Genomic DNA, 18,801 nt, shown 5'->3' with positions numbered 1-18,801 from the left:
CCAGAACTGAGAGAGAACAAATTCCTGCAATTGTAAGCTACCATGGCCTAACCCTGGCCTGCCCAGCCTCAGAACCTCAGAATCCTGCTGCTGCTCCTTCCCACGGACACAGAACAGCTCAGGAGGGAGGGGCTGGGGAATGTCTCCAGCCCTGAAGGTCCAGGCCAAGGATGTTTTCCAAAGACAGGCCTCTGGGTCATGGCCAGGAGAAAAGACTGCTTCCATCTGCCACTGGGCAGAGCACCATCTACAGAAACAAACCCTTCCCAAATGGCCTGTGAGAAGGGCAGCTCCAGTGCCCTGTGGATCCTCTGATGAGCTATTGGCATCATCAACCACCACTGCTGACGTTCACGGAGCACTTCCCATGGGCCAGGCATCATGCCTTCAACAACTTCAAGAGATCACTACTTAGAAACTTCTGAATTTTGAATTCATCATTCCTTGCCCTTTCTTTAAATTACCTCCTATATATGTAGGCCTAAAATGTAAACTTCGTGATATATTTAAAAAGAGATTGCCACTGTTAGAATCCCTCTTAAGGGAACCAGAGCACAAAGAACTTGAACGGTTTGTCCCAGGTTACAGGGGGTGGGGGTCTGTAGAAAAGCCAGAAGCATGACCCAGACTCCAGAGCCCACGGGCTCAGCCCAGCACCTCCACTCTGCCTCTCCCGGGGCCCAGAGGTTCGCCCTCTCCTCTCCAAGTGCTCCTTGCACAGCCAGTCCTGCCAGACCCAGCCCCTGCTCAGTCCCACTGCTGCAAGGACCATTTTCTTTTCCCAAGCCACAGTCCTCTTTCCCTTTTACTCTCACATTTTATTGGAGTTTAATTAAATGATAATTGGGTACATAAAAATGCTAAAGCCCTGAATAGTGGGCTCAGAGAACTCAACAGGGGACAGTGACATTTAAGCAATCACCTTGTAAGAGCCACAGGAGACAAGGGAAGAGAGGGAATTCCAGAAGTCCTAAACCAAACGCATCTTCTTACCTACAAACCTACTCTCACTCTTGCTTTCCCAGCCAAAGCTTAACCGATTTAATTAAACCTACTCATCCACACTCAACCAAGGTCTTGACATCCTTCCTCAGAAATGTCACTGCCTTAGGCGAGATGTTACCTGCTAACTGCTCTGGTTCCCTCCAACTTTTTACTGTTCAGTTCTACCCTACTCCATGTTTCCTGCTGTCTTTATTACAGATAAAGTTTATGAACCTTTTCAGTCAGTACAATTTTTTAGGAAGGAAGATCAACAACATGTTTCCAACGCCTTAAAAATGTTCAATCCCTTGAATCAGTGATTACAGTTTTGGAGATCATCAGGAGATCATCTTAAGTGCAGAAATGCTTTCTGTGTTAGAGGACAGTCCTAGAGCAGTCTCACAAATACACCCTGTGCTCAACCAGGTGTGTCAGTTTAGAGGGATGAAACACAATGTCCCAGTAGATACGGAGGAGCCTACCGTCTTCCCATTTTGTCTCCAGCATATGTAAACATTGACTGGAGACAGCCTGATTCTGCTAAATGTTTACCAACATCCAGCTCACACTGGATATCAGTCCCTGGGAGCCCTTTCCTCTCCAGCCGCAGCGCAGCACAGGAACACAAGAGGCAGAAGCATATAGAACAGCTCCCTGCAGTAGCCACAGACTGAGATCCCCTGGCTTTGGGGATCCGAGGTCCATAATGAAGCTAACCTCACTCTGTCTCTTCTTTGGTGAGTAAAATGCCTTTCATTCAGTCTGTGTGAGTCATGTTTTTGCTGGTATTGGAGTGCATTGACATGTCCTTAGGTCTCTCCTCTGACCAACACTTTCAGAGGTAAAGATGCTAAGCATGCATTATTTATGCTACTAAGACTTGGAAACAACTTGATGATCCCAAAGCAGGGGATGATTAAAGTAACCATGCTTTATACTCTTGGATGGATATTACATGGTCAGAAAAACACTGTTTGAGAACTTGAGAAAAGAAAATGCTTACTCTCTAATAAATACAAAGAAAGCAGAAAGCAAAATTGTATTTATAATATGATCATAACTATGTCATCTCAAGAAAACCAACTAACCAACCACAAAAGCAAACAAATCTGAAAGGAAGTTTGTCAAAATACAGATTTTTTCAGAGTGGTGGGGCTATGGATATTTATTTCCTTCTCTCACTTTTTAATTTCTTATACATTTTCTATGATAAATAGGTATTAAAACTATAGTAGAGGAAAATGAACTTTATATTAAAAGAAAAAAGTCAAGCCCCCCCATGGCCACCCATTTTTGCCAGAGTTTTTTAGGATGACATATTGGATCCTTCACAAATGTGTGCTTACTCACCTTCCACCTCCCTCCTCACTCCCCATACACCCTTATCCTCTGGCCACATTTAATTCATATCTCTAGAATCCCCCTTGCACCCTTTACCTCATTGCTTTTATGCAAACTGGCATGTGCTTCCCTTTGTCTCTCTCTGTGGTGGTTTAAAGCTGTATGTACCCCAGAAAAACATGTTCTTAAAGTTAATCCATTCCTGTGGGTGCAAACCCTCTGTACATAGGACCTTTTGATGAGGCTACCTTAATTAAGATGTGACCCACCTCAATCAGGATGGTTCTTAATCTTATTACTGGAGTTCTTTATTAAGGGAATGGAGAGAGAGAGAGCACGCGAGTGTGAGTGCCATGGAAACAAGAAGCTGAAAAGCAACAAAACCCAGAAGAGGGAGGCAGACTTGGCCCAATGGATAGGGCATCCGCCTACCACATGGGAGGTCCGCGGTTCAAACCCCAGGCCTCCTTGACCCTTGAGGAGCTGGCCCACACACAGTGCTGATGAGTGCAAGGCGTGCCATGCCACGCAGGGGTCCCCTGCATAGGGGAGCCCCACTCACAAGGAACGCACCCCGTAAGGAGAGCCGCCCAGTGCAAAAGAAAGTGCAGCCTGCCCAAGAATGGTGCCGTACACATGGAGCACTGACAAAACAAGATGATGCAACAAAGAGAAACACAGATTCCCGGTGCCGATGATAAGGATAGAAGCAGTCACAGAAGAACATACAGCGAATGGACACAGAGAGCAGACAACTTGGGGGGGGGGGCGGTGGAGAGAAATAAATTAAAAAAAAAAACAAACCCAGAAGACAAGGCAGAGACCAGCAGACACTGCCATGTGCCTTGCCATGTGGCAGAGGAGCCAGGGATCTCCAGCAGCCAACCATGAGGAAGAAAGCATTGCCCGAATGAGGTCTTGATTTGGCCATTTTCCTGGACTCAAACTGGAAGGTAATAAATTCCCATTGTTTAAGCTAATCCATTTCAAGTTATCCACTTTGAGCAGCCTAGGAAACTAAAACACTTTCCCATTGGAATGTAAACTCCTAGATGGTATGTTTTTTTAGTCTGCTTTGAGTCACTACTATAGCCCCAGCACCTAACATAGTCTCTGGCACATCATAAGGGCTCATAAATGTTTGCCAAATGAGTGTATAGAAAAGATCCATTTATAAGTAGCCTCCTCAGTAACAATTTCCTCTGCCACAAGCTCCTACCACCACCATCCCCCTACCAGGAGTAAGCTAGTCACACCTGTGTTCTAAAAAAATACTACACACCCTAATTTTAATAGGACTTTGCTATATTCAATTTTAATTATTTTTTCATCACATTACCAGCAGCCACATCAGAAAGCCAATGAACACTATATCAGAGTTATTTACAAGTAGTATCTTGCTAATTCCTCACAATAACCCTCTTAGGTAGGTATTATCATCATCCCCATTTTATAGACGGAGTAACTGAGGCTAAAAGAGGTTAAGTAGCACACACACTCCCATCACTAGTAAATGGGAGAACTGTCCAACTCCAAAGCCTAAGCCTTGGCAATGCTGGGGCCAAAGGCCAGTTTCTGTATCTGTCCCCTTCAGTGGACTATAAACTTCTTGAGCGCAGGAAGTATCTCTTACTACACACTTTGTTTTTTTTGTTTTTGTTTTTTTTTTATTGACTTTGTAATAATATTACATTAAAAATATATATATATGTGAGGTCCCATTCAACCCCACCCCCCCACCGCCCCTCTCCCCCCCCAACAACACTCGTTCCCATCATCATGACACATCCATTGGATTTGGTAAGTACATCTTTGGGCACCTCTGCACCTCATAGACAATGGTCCACATCATGGCCCATACTCTCCTCCATTCCATCCAGTGGGCCCTGTGAGGATTTACAATGTCCGGTGATTACCTCTGAGGCACCATCCAGGGCAGCTCCATGTCCCAAAGACGCCTCCACCTCTCATCTCTTCCTGCCTTTCCCCATACCCATCGTCCACCATGTCCACTTTTCCCAATCCAATGCCACCTCTTCTATGTGGACATTGGATTGGTTGTGTCCATTGCACCTCTATGTCAAGAGGAGGCTCAGATTCCACATGGATGCTGGATGCAATCCTCCCATTTTCAGTTGACTTACTACACACTTTGAAAGCTGACAAATGCTGTTGCACAGAGACATTTGAATACCTATTGACTAGAGATGTAGGAGGATGTCATTAATTTGCACTACACTAATTCATAATGTAAGACAACTCACTAGAGGGCTGAAAAGTTTAAAGCAGGGGCTCTTAACCTTTTTTTGTTCCACAGACCCCTTTGACAGTCAGATGAAAACCAAAGACCCCTTATTAAGTCCACACCATAATATATATTATTTAATAAATATATCACTCTAGCACCAACACGTCCCCACAAGAATAATGTTTTTCTGAATTTAAATTCAAGCTCATTGACCCTCTGTGTTAAGAACCCCAGTTTAAAGGATCTACCTAGAAAAATAAGGGTAATCAAAATAGTTTCAAGTGTCATTTAAATTAAGAATGGCTATGGAAGGAATTTAAGGGGCCAGATGTTGCCAGAGAGTACCAAAGAAGCAACTCAGAAGCACTCAATTATGAAGAGGTATGATAACTGTTGTTTGTAAATATCCATTAACATAGAGTCCCCCAAAGTCTTCTACTAGGGAGAAATGTCTTAAATTTGTGTCACAGATCATATTTCAAATAGCTCTTTCAGACAAATCATCTGTCAAACCATTGCAATTTATTTTTTCTTAAGTCATGTTTTCAAATTTTATAATTTTTGAAGTTAGGTAACTGTCCATTGTTCCAAACTATTAAATTTCACTGTAACAAAAGAAAGTTGTAAATGCTTCTTAAACGGTATTTATTTACCATGTATTCCCCTGTGGCAATCAAGAGAGGCCATTTCAAGGGAAAGATTTTTGTCCCCTGAATGTTGGCTGGGACTTCATCCAGCATGCAGACCCCATGGTGTGTAACACTTATTAACAGCCTGTCTGTGATTGCTGCCTGTGAATCTCTAAACTAAAGTGGACAAGTACAAATTAGCAACTCCTACACGCACTTCTTCTTGGGGCTAATTTCATGAGACAATGGGTTATTTAAAAGCATGTCCGGCTCCATGTGTGCCAATTGGGAGAATGCAGTATCATACATAACAACAAAAAATTAATTGTTCAGGAGAAACAACACAAAAGTGCCATTTATAAGAATATCTACAAGGTGTATCAGGAAGGGGCTAACCTTAGTACAATCTTCTGGAATTGTCAAAGAACAATATCTCTCATCCATCTCTAAATACTTCCCGGTTTTCATACTGAACTGAGCAGGACCACCAACATGCTGGAAGATCCACTGACACTTGATTCGGACAGAGCTTCTTGTTACCTGGGGTCCAGCTTCTTGCTCCCCCTGAAGATACCTTCAGCCGACCGATCCTGCCCAGGGTGTGGTTTTTCATCAGGCCTGTAGGAGTCGGTCTCATAGGGTGAAAAGCCCAGCAGAAAAGGACTCTGAAGGCCCAGGGCTGAGCATGGTCCCACCTCATACCAGCTGGATGACTAAGAGTTCTAAGCCTCTCTGAATCTCCATTTCCTCATCTGTAATAAAGCACTTGCCCTGCTCATAGCTGCAACCTCTGACAACATTAGGATGTGTAAAATATGCATATTGCTTTTATTAAAAAAAATTAAAATGCCCCTTCAGGACGAATTTATTAAATCAATAAGAAGTAAACCACACACCTGTCACAAGGTTGGGCATACAAAAAAGAATAAGGCTTAGCCTCTGCCTTAGAGGCCCCATCCAGTGGGAGATGAGACTCACAAGCAAATGACTCTAATAAAATGTGGTACACACCAGAGGATTTCATGCAAAATGTCCTGGGAGGACATGAGTCAGGGAACCTAAAGAAACCACAGAAGGCTTCCCATACGAGGTGTGGTCAAACTGATGTTGAAGGCCACCTAACACAAGACAGGGACAAAGGCTACCCGGGCCTAAGGTCCAACATGTGCAAAAAGGGGCATGAAAAAAGACCAGTGTTTTAAAAGAGGAGTATTTCAAGAAGGCTAGCGGGGGCAGGACCAGGTGAGAGAGGAGGGAGGCACAATCAGAGGAGGAGGTGGGGGCAGGTCACCACCACCAGGATTATTTCATTTATCCTCACTGTTCTGCTGTAACCATAGCCAAATTCCAAGTGAAAAATGAAGATCACAACCCAGACAGCAGGTGTTAGGTAAGTGCCTCAGTGAACCCCTTGTAGCATCATTATTCAACTCCAAGCATTTTAAAGTTAAAAGCCAGTCATGTGGACAAGACCAAATTAAAATGGCTTTTAAAAAAATTAAGATCCTAAATAGCAGAGCTCTGATAGAAACATTTATCTGAAAATTGAGCACAAATTGGCTCTAGTAAAAAAATAAATAAAACTAGAACATATAATTTGTTTAACAGAAAAAACAATGCTCCCATGTCTATTATGTGCCAGGTATAAGGAATTTGAAGATGAGTAGGACACCATCCTTGCCTCAAGGAGCTTGTAATTTTAAAGGGAGAGACAGAAGTAAAGCCATCATTTAACAATAGGTGATAAAAGTTAAGACAGTTGAACACAGGGTACTTTGGGCCACCTGAGAGAGAATGAGAGGGAGCTTCTTCAAGAGAGGATATTTAATTCTGAAAACTGAGGAAAGGTAAGGGGAGGAAAAGCAAAAGGACACTGCAAGAGGGAACAGCAAGTAGAGAACCAGAAGGGGCAGAAGCCTGGCACATCAGGGAAACCTCAAATGGCCCAGAATGGCCGAGGCCAGCGGGTCTGGAACTGCCGGAGAGGAGGCCCAAGTGGTGACCCGCAGCCTGAGGACAGCAGCAGGCCACCAGGCTTGGTCACAGAGAATGATGTCCTTTGTCCAAGAAAGGCTTTTCATCTAGACATTTTGCTTTCCCCCATGTAAAGTGCCTGGCTCATTAGTGCTCAGAAATGTTTCCAATTGTTCTGGAATGTCAAAACCCTGCATGCACTTTCTGTTCAATAATGCAAGGAAAGGGTAGAGAATTTAGCCACAGGAGTCCCTAAAGGACTTTAACATAAAGTAAACTCACCTGTAAAATGGTCCCTTGGCAGGGACCTAATGAAGGCATGGTACTCATTCAGCATAAGGCTCTTAGCTCCTCTGGTGAAGGCTTGAACAGTTAAAGGAGAGGCTTGAGGAAATGCGGACACGCCCGCGGGGGAGGGGCCTCGGTGGGGTGTGCTACATTCCTTTGAAAACAGGGCCCCTGCTGTAATTTGTGTAATCAGACCAGAGATTGGACTGCAGAACTCTGTTTCCCATTTATTACAATATCACACTCCTGCCCAGGAAACCCCACCCATGCTTTTGTTTGGAAGTCTTTTCCTTGATTAGGTGTAAACCCTGTTATTCCCACCACTTGAAAAAAAACACTTGTGTCTGATGAAATTGCAATGTTCAGCACAGTCAGAAGCCTGACTTCCAGAAATGAGGCTAGTTCTTTTCTCCTCTCTCATTTTCCTTTGCTTTTTCCTTTCCTACTCAGTGGAGGAAGAAGGGAAAGCAGGGACATTTTGTACAAAAGGAAAGGCAAATCCTTTTTACTCTGGAAAGAAAATTCAAGCCCGGCAGAGCACTCCCCAGGGCTGGCGCAAGGCCCCCTTCCCACCGCCTGGCTTTGCCTCCTGCCGCAGCAGCTCTGCTCACCCAGCTAGCGGGGAGGCTTGGAGTAGGCCTCAGAATTCTATCACCAATCTTTACAAACTCTCTTCTCAGTGGGGCTGTCCCCCTCTCTTCCTACCGGTAGGAATGGTAGTGCGAGAGTGCTGATGCTATCTGGCTGTGTTAATTACACAAATCAGCTGGGATACCACCCCAAATAAGGACTGGGAAACAGGGTATGGGGCATGGTCCAAAAGATTTAACTATCGAATAGGGGCTGGTTCTTAAACAATCAAAGACAGAGATTGAAGGGAAAATTCACTTCAAAGCACAGAGAACTAGAATTGGGAAAAAGGATGGCGCACATTCATCGTTTAGCAAATCCTTGAGCAATGTTAAGAGGCATGTTTTGTGGTCTGTGCTGCTCAGAGGGACAGCCTCTGTGCTGTGGCACCTGTTCTACCTCCCCACTGCACTAAAGCTACCTGGGCAAGGGATGGAGCCCTGACTCTAAAGCTGATAATCTGCCTGTTGCCTGGATAGGGACCTAATGTTGTGTGTCCTGACTCAAACAGATAGCTCTTTTCCTTAGCTACTGGGATTCTCCCCAGTAAATGTGAGCCAGTCTATTTGGCGGAACTCTGCCTAGACAGCTGGAAGGTTTGGAATGTCACAAAGACCTAGATAGGACTGGAACCACCACAGAGGCCTATAGCAAATTGGTTAAGTAATCATTATTGTGCAAGCTCATCTGCATAACAAAAGGATAAAGCACACCCTAAAACTGAGCAGGGACAGGGAGCCCAGCAGAGCACCTTGGATGTCTCAATCCAGTTCCCAACAGCTTTAAGGACTCTTTGTTTCTTGTCCTGGGATATCTCCAAAGACACAAAAACCTTTCCTGGTTGCCAAACCAGTGCGAATAGGTTTCTCTGACTAAAAGAAATGCCCAATATGAATTAAATGCTGTGACAACAGTCCTATCTGAGAGCTAGTATTGGAAGACAAAAATCTCTAACTTGACAACTGAAGACGACGGCAGCAGACCTGCAATAAAATGCTGGCGGTATACCAGAGTCTGGCCATAGAATGCAAACCATAGCTCACTTTGGGCTGGGTTTGCTAGAGAGAGCCCCTTGGATGAGACAGGACTCAAACCTGGCCATGATGAGTGGGAAGGGTGCAGTGGAACATGAAGGATGACATGGATAATCCCGCTGTGAAACAAGGCTGTGTTACCACAATCCTCCAGGGCTCAGTCCACATCCGCTGGACTATGTCACTTAGACTGTAGCCTACGTAGAACTGGGAGAGGTTCTGCTGGCAAATGTTCCATGAATATATTAAATTCCAGAGGAGGCTACTTGGAGTTTTAAAAACTGGCCTGCACGCTGAAAGACAGGAGGGAAGCCAGGCTGCAGGAGAACTCCCATCTCTGAACTTCTGGCTTGCTGCATTCTTGGCATCTTTTACACATGGAAGACGGGGGGTTTATTCACAGGAATCAGGAACTACGTCCTGAACTTGGGGGATAGGTGTTGGGGAGGAAGTGTAGTAAACAAAATAAGATGCTAGCATGTCCTTAAGAAGCCTACCATTTATCAGAGGAAATATGGCATGTGCACAATTGACCCAATCACATATCTGTGTGTGCTAAATGCTGCAAAGTCTACAGAAGATGCATGAGAAAATCTTTTCTAAATTTTCCTTGAGAATAGCAATTGTTCTGGAATGTAAAATGCCCACAGTTACGGAAGCGAGATCAAAATTACTACACAATCATACATAATTTAAATTACTAAAATTAATTACAAGAGTGGCTTCCCAATTCTTTAGCAGCAAAGTCTTTTCTTCAAATGAAACTTTATCCAGAAGCCCAATAAACAACATAAAAGAAGAGTTGCTCTGGTTGAAAGCAGGAGCCCAACTACTTATGGTCCAACACCCAGAGCTGCCTCCACAGAACACAGAGCCCAGGGCACTGACGCTCTGAACTACCCCACACCCTCTTTCAAAAAATCAGAGAAAGCAGTTAGTTTCATATAAGTAAGCCTTGCCCAAAGTGCATTCCTAGGGTTCCTACAGAGGTCCTGTGGGCTAATACATCCCCAGATCCTTTAACATGTTCCACAGGAGAACTGAGTATGAAAATCTTAATGAATCATGAAGCCTTTTATTTCCTGATATATCTCACATCACTGCAAGATCCTCTGGGAAACAATCAATAACAAACACCCCACCCCCACCCCATCACAGTTCCAGTTTGAACCCTACCAACAAGTATTTCTTTTTATTCTTTTGAAATAAAATTCACATAACATAAAATTTTCCATCTTTAGGTACACAAGTCAGTGAATTTTTACTAATTCACTATGTTGTATAACCATCTAATTCCAAAACATTTCCAGGACATCAAAAGAGACCACATACGTGTTCGTTTATCCCAATTTTCTGCTTCCTCTAACTCCCGGCAACCACTAATCTACCTTCTGTCTCTCTGGTTCTGTCTATTCTGGACATTTCCTATAAATGGAATCATACAATATTTGACTTTTTTTGTGTTTGACTTTTTTCATTGGCATAATGTTTTGAAAGTTCATCAATGCTACAGAATGTATCAGTACTTCATTCCTTTTTTCTACCAAGTCATATTCCATTGTATGGATCTACCACAATTTGTTTATGCATTCTTCAGTTAATGGACATTTGGGCTGTCTCCACTTTGGCAACTGTGAATAGTGTTCTATGAACATCAGTGTACAAGTTTTTGTTTAAATATGCATTTAAAATTCTTTTGGGTATATTCTTAGGGGTGAAATTGCTGGTTCATATGGTAATTCTATGTTTAACTGTTTGAGGAACCACCAAACTGTTTCCATAGGAGCTATACCATTTGACATTCCCCTCAGCATCATATGAGGTTTCTAATTTCTCCACATCCTCACACACACTGTAATTTTGTTTTTTTAAATACAGCTATCCTAGTGATATCTCGTTGGGTTTTGATTTGCATCTCACTAATGACTAATGATAATGAGCATCTTTTCATGTGGTTTTTGGCCATTTGTATGTTTTCTTTGGAGAAATGTCTATTCAAATTCTTTATGTACTTTTTAATTGGTTTTTAAAAAATTTTTTTAGTTGTAAGAGTGCTTTATATATTTTGGATATTAAACCCATTATCAGATATATGATTTGGAATTGCCTTCTGTTTGTTATCCTTTCATTCTCTTGATGGTGTCTTTTGACACACAAAACTTTTTCATTTTAATGAAGTACTATTTATCCATTTGTTCTTTGATTGTTTGTGCTTGTGTCATATTTTAGAAAGCACTGCCTAACCCAAGGTCATGAAGATTCAATCCTTTGTTTCCTTCTAAGAGTTATAATTTTAGCTCTTACATTTAGGTCTTTGATCCATTTGAATTTAATTTTTTATTATGGTGTGAGGTAGGGGTTCAAATTCATTTTTTTTGCCTGTAGATAACCCAATAAGTACTTTCTTATAAGGAAAAGTAACCCCAGAATTTGAGAATGAGAAACAGATGCTGTATTATGTTCCATTAAAATGAGAAACATGACTTGCTATCACTATTCAATATTTTCCTTCACCTTTCTTTCAATGCAAGCAGAAAAATCCAAAAAATGTAAAAAAAAAATTGTCAGGAAGGAGTCACTAAAACTTCATTTTAAATGGAAATGACAGTCTGCCTAGCATCTAGTTGACTGTAGATGGTAAAAACAAAAACAAAACAAACAAACAAACAACAACAAAAAAACACTTCACCCATAATAGCAAAAAGGCAGCCAGGGAGGGAATGGAGGGAAAGGAGAAAAGAAAAAGTAAAAATAAATCCCCCCATAAATATGTCAAACCAATACCATTTTTAATTTTACTGAAAAATATAAAAGAAGACACAAATAATAGAGAGAGCTACCATTTTCTAAAGATTCAATTATTTTATAAATTCAATGTAACTTGACCAACATCTCAACAGGATATTCTATAGAGCATATAAAGCTAATTCTAAAGTGGAGCTGGAAGAGAAAAAGCTTCAAAATGATTAAAATATGACTTGAAAAAGAATAATGAAGGGAAACTTACGCTGACAAAACTGACAATATTGTTAAACTGTGATATCACAGAAATAGACAAAAGATAAGCAGAACAGGATAAGAGAGTATAGAAACACACACACAGATATTTAGGATCCAATAAAAGTATCATTTAAACTTGGTATGGATATTTGATACATTATATTTAATACATTATATTTGAAAAGTAGATAGATCTCCATGTGAACAAAAATTAAGTTACAGCTTTATTGCTATCATACATAACAGCAAATTCTAAGTGGGTCAAGAGAAATAAATGTAAAAAAAATTCTAAAATTGCCAGAAAAATATATGAATACTACTTACAGTCACAAAACCCAGAAGACACAAAGGAAATTCACAACACAATAGTTAAAACCTTCTCACTGCATAAACAAAGCTCAAAGACAAGTAACAAAGAAACATTATTTGTAAAAGATTTTTTGGGAGGGGAGTGGAACACAATTAACTTGATCTATTACTTTTTACTCTAATGCTTCCTATAATGTTTACATCTTTCATAGCAAGCAAAGAATTCAAATATTAAAAACTTTATCAAAAAAAGGTTTATATAAAGTCCTTTCATAAATATTCTCAAATTTAAAATGTCTAGTAAAAGAAAAGTTTGCTTGTTATTTCTTAGGAAAAATAATAAGGAGAAGGTGGGAAGCATCTGAGATATTTTTCCCTTAAAGTTTCCTCTTAGTGCCTCTCCCAAAGATGTTTTGGAAGAGAAACTATGCACTTCAAAGGGTGTGCCTCCAGGTTTTTGATGATTATCTGAATGCCTGTACTAGTAAATAAATAAAAATCATCCCAAAAGTAAACTAAGAATCTCAGAGGAAAGAGATCTCATAATCCTTGCCCTCTTGGAAGGGTATTTTGTTTTGCTGTTTTGTTATTTCTTTTTGAATCAGAATTTACAAACTTAAAAGTTCTGTGATTTTTTTTCAGAGTAACTGCAGGGTAAAAGATTTCTAAAATTCCACATCTCTGCCAAACCCTTAAGTTTTCTCCACATGTATAATGAAATCTACTAGAATCATGCTAAAGTGCTGAATTTGGGATCAAAGCACAAAATTATCATGTAAGTGATACTCCCTTATTGGAAAACAGAACTCTATGGACCTTAAATTTTTTCAGGCCTATCTGGTTGTCAACTGAAGAAACTGACATCTGGCTGTTGGGTGACTCATCCCCTTAGCTCAGCAAGTGGCATGATCCCATTCTTTCCTGCTTGTCCTCAAAAAAAAAAAAGTGGTTGTCCTTGCTCTTTACTTTTTCTAAATAGCAGTTAACCTAACCTTTTAAAATTTTTCTTCCACCATCCTAAAAACTATTTATCCCACTTATTTCAAAGGTACATAACTCTCTTAAGTTTTTCCATCAAAGCTACAAATGCTTTAGTCTTTCTTTCCTAATAGCATTTTTATTCCCCATCTCTAAGTTATCTCAAATGAAAACAGCTTTATAATATAAGTAGGACTTAAAATGCAATAAAAATTCTTTATCTAGTATCAACAGCTGGTACAAGAAGGCCTCACTTCCTCACCTTAGACCAAGGGAATCTAATCTACAGTAGTTCTAGTCATACTCCAAGTAGTCCTGATACATGAGAGTGTCAACTGTCCCCTAATGTCCTCTTTTCTCCTGCCCATGTGGTGGTAGGGAGGGTTAAAGAATCACTAAGGTATATCTCACATTGTAATCATTCCACAAACATCTGCTGCAATAATTTCCATTAAGCATCCAGACTGATCCTAAGTAATGTTTAACCAATTTAACCAACTGCATCCACTGATTAACTACTTTTTTATCCAAAAATTGAATTTTTTAAAATACTCTGTCAAGTCTAGTAAAAAATAAATAAAATTGCAAAACTGAATTTGTGGTGTTATGTCCGTAGCCTTAAATACTGTGGCCCAAAAAGATTAGATTAAAAGATACTTATCACAAACTAATCACTTAGCACTTAAGTCTTTGGACCACCATTACCAGGACCACCTAGAGAGTTTATGATCAAGATGCAATTCCCATGTACTTGGGGGATTACTGTTGTTCAAAAAAAAAAAAAAAACCACACACAAACAAACAAAAAAAAGATGGAATTTCAGACCACATTCCAGACCTTCTAATCAGAGTCTCTGGTGGAGCCTTGGGAATCTGCATTTTCATTCTACCTCCCAGTTATCTGAAAACCATAACCCAGCCACAGAAAACTCTTATAGTTTCCTGAAAATGCCTTCGTTGAATTCTTGATTCATTTATAGCAGATCCCTCTGCCTATACACCTACTCACTGCCCCACCTCATGCCCCAAGCCCGTTTTAAGCATCACCTCAACTAGGAATACCATCTGCTAACATCCCCAGCTGAAAGAAAGGCCTCACTCAGGTATCCAACACATGAGAATTGTGGGTTTGTCAGTTTCCCCAGCCAGACTAGAATCTCAAGAGTAGGGGCCACATACCATACCTGGGTTCATTCTCAAGGGCCAGCATGGTTTCTGGCACATAGTAGGTACTCTTATGATGAATGAATGAATGAATGAATGAGTAAATGGATTGGCTCTTGAAAGTCATTACTGAACTTCAGTAATCTCATATAACTTGTGATTAATGTTAATATGAACAAATGGAAAACTCAAGGTATATTCTCTAATAGTAACATTTTAAGTAAGTGGAGATATGGCTTTCAGGGAACTCCACAGAAAAGAGGAGGGGTGGTTCTCCAGAGCTATTCACGTTTGGCACTTTGTAAAATCTCACTAAAGTCAGCTTATTGATTGACCATGTATAGTCCTCAAAAGGAGATAAAACAGATGATGAGAAGAAAAATTGGTCACCCAAGAATTTTTCTGGGCTTAAGCAGATTATGATTAAGGTCAACGGCATTTTTATCATAAAGGTCCAAGACAAATATTATAATAATCTCAAGTGATTTGCCTAGAATCATTTGAGGTCATTTTCCCTAGAACTCAAAGCTGTCCATAATTTTGACTTAGAGTAGACACTGTTTTCATTGTTAACCCATCCTCTATCTTCCTATTCCTTTCTCTTCCTAGATTTTCCTTTGGAAAACAACTACATAGCAGCCACAGGATTTGGGTAGTGTTAGGCCCAAACTGAGATCCAAAGGTAGACCCTTACTGTCATAAGCCCAACAGTATAATCTCATCCCCATTCTAACTAGTTCTGAGATGAGCAGAAACTCAGGCCTCTGCACATGGCATTCAACTTTGGCCACCATAATGGCTAAGACTGGTCCAGTCAGAACAAAATTCAGCGCTTTGGTGAAATTGTTTTGGAAGTGAACAAGGAAGTACGTAGCCTTGGTTGCGGCTGGCAGTCAACCTGTAAACACAAGGAAAACTATGGAGAGAAAGGCAGCCCCTAGATAATCATGTCTGCTACCTGAAATTTAGTACTTTCTTCAGTTATTGAACTAATTCATTTATTGTTTCAGTCAATTTAGGTTTTCTAATATCCAAAGAACCATGGTACATGCCCACATCTAACCTCTGATCTGATCTTTCACTGTTCCCTTATGATGTATATGAACCTACTACTCTTCCCACACACCTCACCCATTCCCATCTCCACACTTGAGTATGTTATACCCATGCCTAAAATGTTCACTTGTTCTCTGTTATCTAAGGCTGGACCCTAATCCCTGAGGGCAGATATTCAAGACCATAGTTATCTTGTCCTGTCTGAGCTCCAACCTAGAATACAGTATCTGTACTAGTTATCATCAACATTCTATAGTAGATTTTTAATTATGCGTTCATGAGTATAGTCTCAGGCTGGAATGCAAGCTTTTTGTACTTTTGTAACCCTGCACAATATTTTGTGATTAGCAGAAGCCTAATAAATCTTTTTAGGCACATTCAGAACGTGATTTAGACCTCCTGATCACTGCCAGTCACACCCTTAATTCACATGGCAGTGTAGAGGATAGTAAGGAATTTCAGATAAAACATTTTTCATCACACAGTTGGCCATGGGCCTGTCAAATTTCACAACCAGACTGGCAATAACAGCTGGATGAGCATCAGAAATGCATCAGGCTGCCTTCCCATCCACAAATCACTGAAGTCCTTTCAAGGAAGCTGTAGTCTTAACTCAGTGGGGTTTAAAAAGTAAAGACCCATACCTTTCAAACACCTGTATAAAACCATCCTTGGGCAACACCAGAATGGAAAACATGAATGCATAGCCTGAGGCTTCCACAGCACAATGGGCTCCTACCACCTCTAAGCCTTTTCCTATCCTTCCTTACTTGTAGTCACAGGTCCCATTAGGGTATTCCAGGGGGTACATCTGTAAGACTTAAGTGAGGGAAGTGAAATAAACAGAGGTTGGGATTTACCCCCATCACACAGATGGTCAGGAGATAATGAGTCAGACAAGGAACTATATCAGGACCCAGGACCATTTCCACTGAAGACGGCAAGAGCACAGGAAAAGGGAATGTAAGTGTGTCAATGCGGCATAGGACTGGCATTATCCAGGCCTCTCAACAATCAATCCCCTTTGTCTGTGGCATGAGGGGTCCACAAGGATTTTCATGCACCTGCCGTGGTCGCTCAGGTTCTGGCAAGTCTATACCAACAGCACCTGAACATGTCCTTTGACAAGTTATAGAAATGAAAGGGCTACCTGACAAAATAAAGCACCACTATAAATGATGTACAGAGTAAAAGAGAATCTCCAAATATGAGTGTATCTATATATATATATATATAATTGAGATCTTAAGAGTTAATCAGGGAAGTCGATTTGGCTCAACTGATAAAGCATCCGCCTAGAACATGGGAGGTCCAGGGTTCAAACCCAGGGTCTCCTGAACAGTGTGCTGAGCTGGCCCACGTGCAGTGCTGATGCATGCAAGGAGTGCCCTGCCATGCAGGGGTGTCCCCCGCTTAGGGGAGCCCCATGCACAAGGAGAGCGCCCTGTAAGGAGAGCCACCCAGTGTGAAAAAAGTGCAGCCTGCCCAGGAGTGGGGCCGCACACACAGAGAGCTGACACAGCAAAGATGATGCAACAAAAAGAAAGACAGATTCCCAGTGCCACTGACAAGAATAGAAATGGACACAGAAGAACACACAGTGAATGGACACAGAGAGCAGACAACTCAGGGCGGGGGGGAAGGGAAGAGAAATAAATAAATAAATAATAAAATCTTTTTTAAAAAAAGTTACTCACACACACACCCACAGGGATCATAGTTTCTTTGATCATCAGTGGCTAGATTCTGTCTCCCAGTACTGTTTCTTCATCTTCTTTCTTTCTCACTTAACATTATCTTCTTGGTCCTAAAAACTTCTAAAGAGGTCCACAAAGTATTGCAGAGGCATACGCACAAACTGTAGTATCACGGGCTTGTCGACCACAACGCTGCTTGTCTCCCAATGGCCGCCACATATGGCATAGCTGTAAGCATTTTAGTTCTCCTAGTTCCTCCGATGCTCTCTAGGTTGAGCGTTATTGTTGACCATGTTGTCACTAGGGATGGGTCTCGGAGCCCCACCTGCTCTAAGGGACTCTGTCTCGGCTCTGTGGTCAGGGATCAGGCTGGTCTCACCTTTCCATCTATACTGGCCATGGAGCACACGGGGTTTTAGCTACTCAGGCTCCATATGCTAAGAGGGGCTCTATCCTCTCCCCATGACTGGGAAGAACAAACCTCAGGACAAAGTGATAATATGAAGAAGACTCCCCTCAGAGACCATACAATCTGAGCCCCACCCCCTTTCCTGCTTCTCCTTAGTTCACAATTGTAGAGCAAAAAGTGAAATAACTGAAATCAATATTGCAAAAGCAGGGGCCTGAATCCAAACAGCTGCTGTCCCATCAGGGGAAAAGCCAGCCAACCACCGCAACAAAATCCCTGTCCGTGCTTCTCAATCCATTCCAAGAATCAAACACAAGGGCACATCAGTCGTGCCCCAGCTCACTGGTCCGATTTCTTCTCAAAGGGGAGGTCCTCAGCAAGAATCTAATTCAATAAAGTCAGGTGATTTGCAGCAAATCCTCCTCTGTCACCAGCATATGAAGAAAGAGGCCCCTTCAGAGGTGGTGAGTCCTGAGATCAGTACCTGGCTCCCTCCCCACACAGTCCACCAGGCATACCAGGCACATCAGCTCAAAACCACACCAGCCCAAATCAGAGGACTTTCTCTTCCCCATGAAGCAGAAACGGCTGTTCCCACTTCATCAAGTTTCCAGTCATCCAGAATGTTCTGGCCCCACCTAATGAACTGCATGTCTGGCTCTATTGCTTTATAGAACCAGCAGTATATGAAAAGGAAAGCAAATCCCAAAGACCAGAGTTTACTAGCCATAGCCAAATCCTCCCAGGGCGGGCTTTCCAAAGCATGTTGAACAACGGACAGGCTCCGTCCAGGATACAAAGACTCAACTTCTGGTTGCTATTCTGGGTATCCATTAGACAAATATTTATTGAGTGTATAGTCAGAACAAGGCATTGCCTATATACTCCAGTCAGGTTAGGCTTTTACAAGGGTTCCAAGATGATTAACCAGTGCACATTGAGAGATACGGATTTCAGGCCTCTGTCCAAGAGCAGGGAACAACTGTTCATTATTGATTCACTTGAGCCTAAGAAGGATATGCAAATTTGCAAAAGATTTGCAGCTCTTCTATGCCTGGAA

General features: G+C 41.6%; 1 protein-coding gene and 1 long non-coding RNA gene across 12 annotated transcripts in view; one reads left to right on the top strand and one right to left on the bottom strand.

Moving 5' to 3' along the window:
• The window catches only part of TLN2 (talin 2), a 476,435-nt gene that overhangs the window by 291,283 nt on the left and 166,351 nt on the right, over positions 1-18,801 (bottom strand). For 4 of the 11 annotated variants that reach the window (XM_058294300.1, XM_071214228.1, XM_058294299.1 and 1 more), the window contains exon 1: positions 7,459-7,544. The exons of the other annotated variants lie outside the window; for them this stretch is intronic. The gene's annotated coding sequence lies outside the window, so the exon portion shown is untranslated. Of the gene's footprint in view, positions 1-7,458; positions 7,545-18,801 lie in introns of those variants that run through there. 11 annotated transcript variants of the gene reach the window in all.
• The window catches only part of LOC131278019 (uncharacterized), a 29,930-nt gene continuing 12,770 nt past the window's right edge, over positions 1,642-18,801 (top strand). Inside the window, exon 1 of the long non-coding RNA XR_009185118.2 lies at positions 1,642-1,721. This is a non-coding gene — a long non-coding RNA (uncharacterized lncRNA). The remainder of the gene's footprint in view (positions 1,722-18,801) is intronic.

Source organism: Dasypus novemcinctus, chromosome 3, assembly GCF_030445035.2.
Source record: "Dasypus novemcinctus isolate mDasNov1 chromosome 3, mDasNov1.1.hap2, whole genome shotgun sequence".
Lineage (NCBI taxonomy): Eukaryota > Metazoa > Chordata > Mammalia > Cingulata > Dasypodidae > Dasypus > Dasypus novemcinctus.
This window is presented reverse-complemented; position numbering and strand designations above follow the sequence as displayed.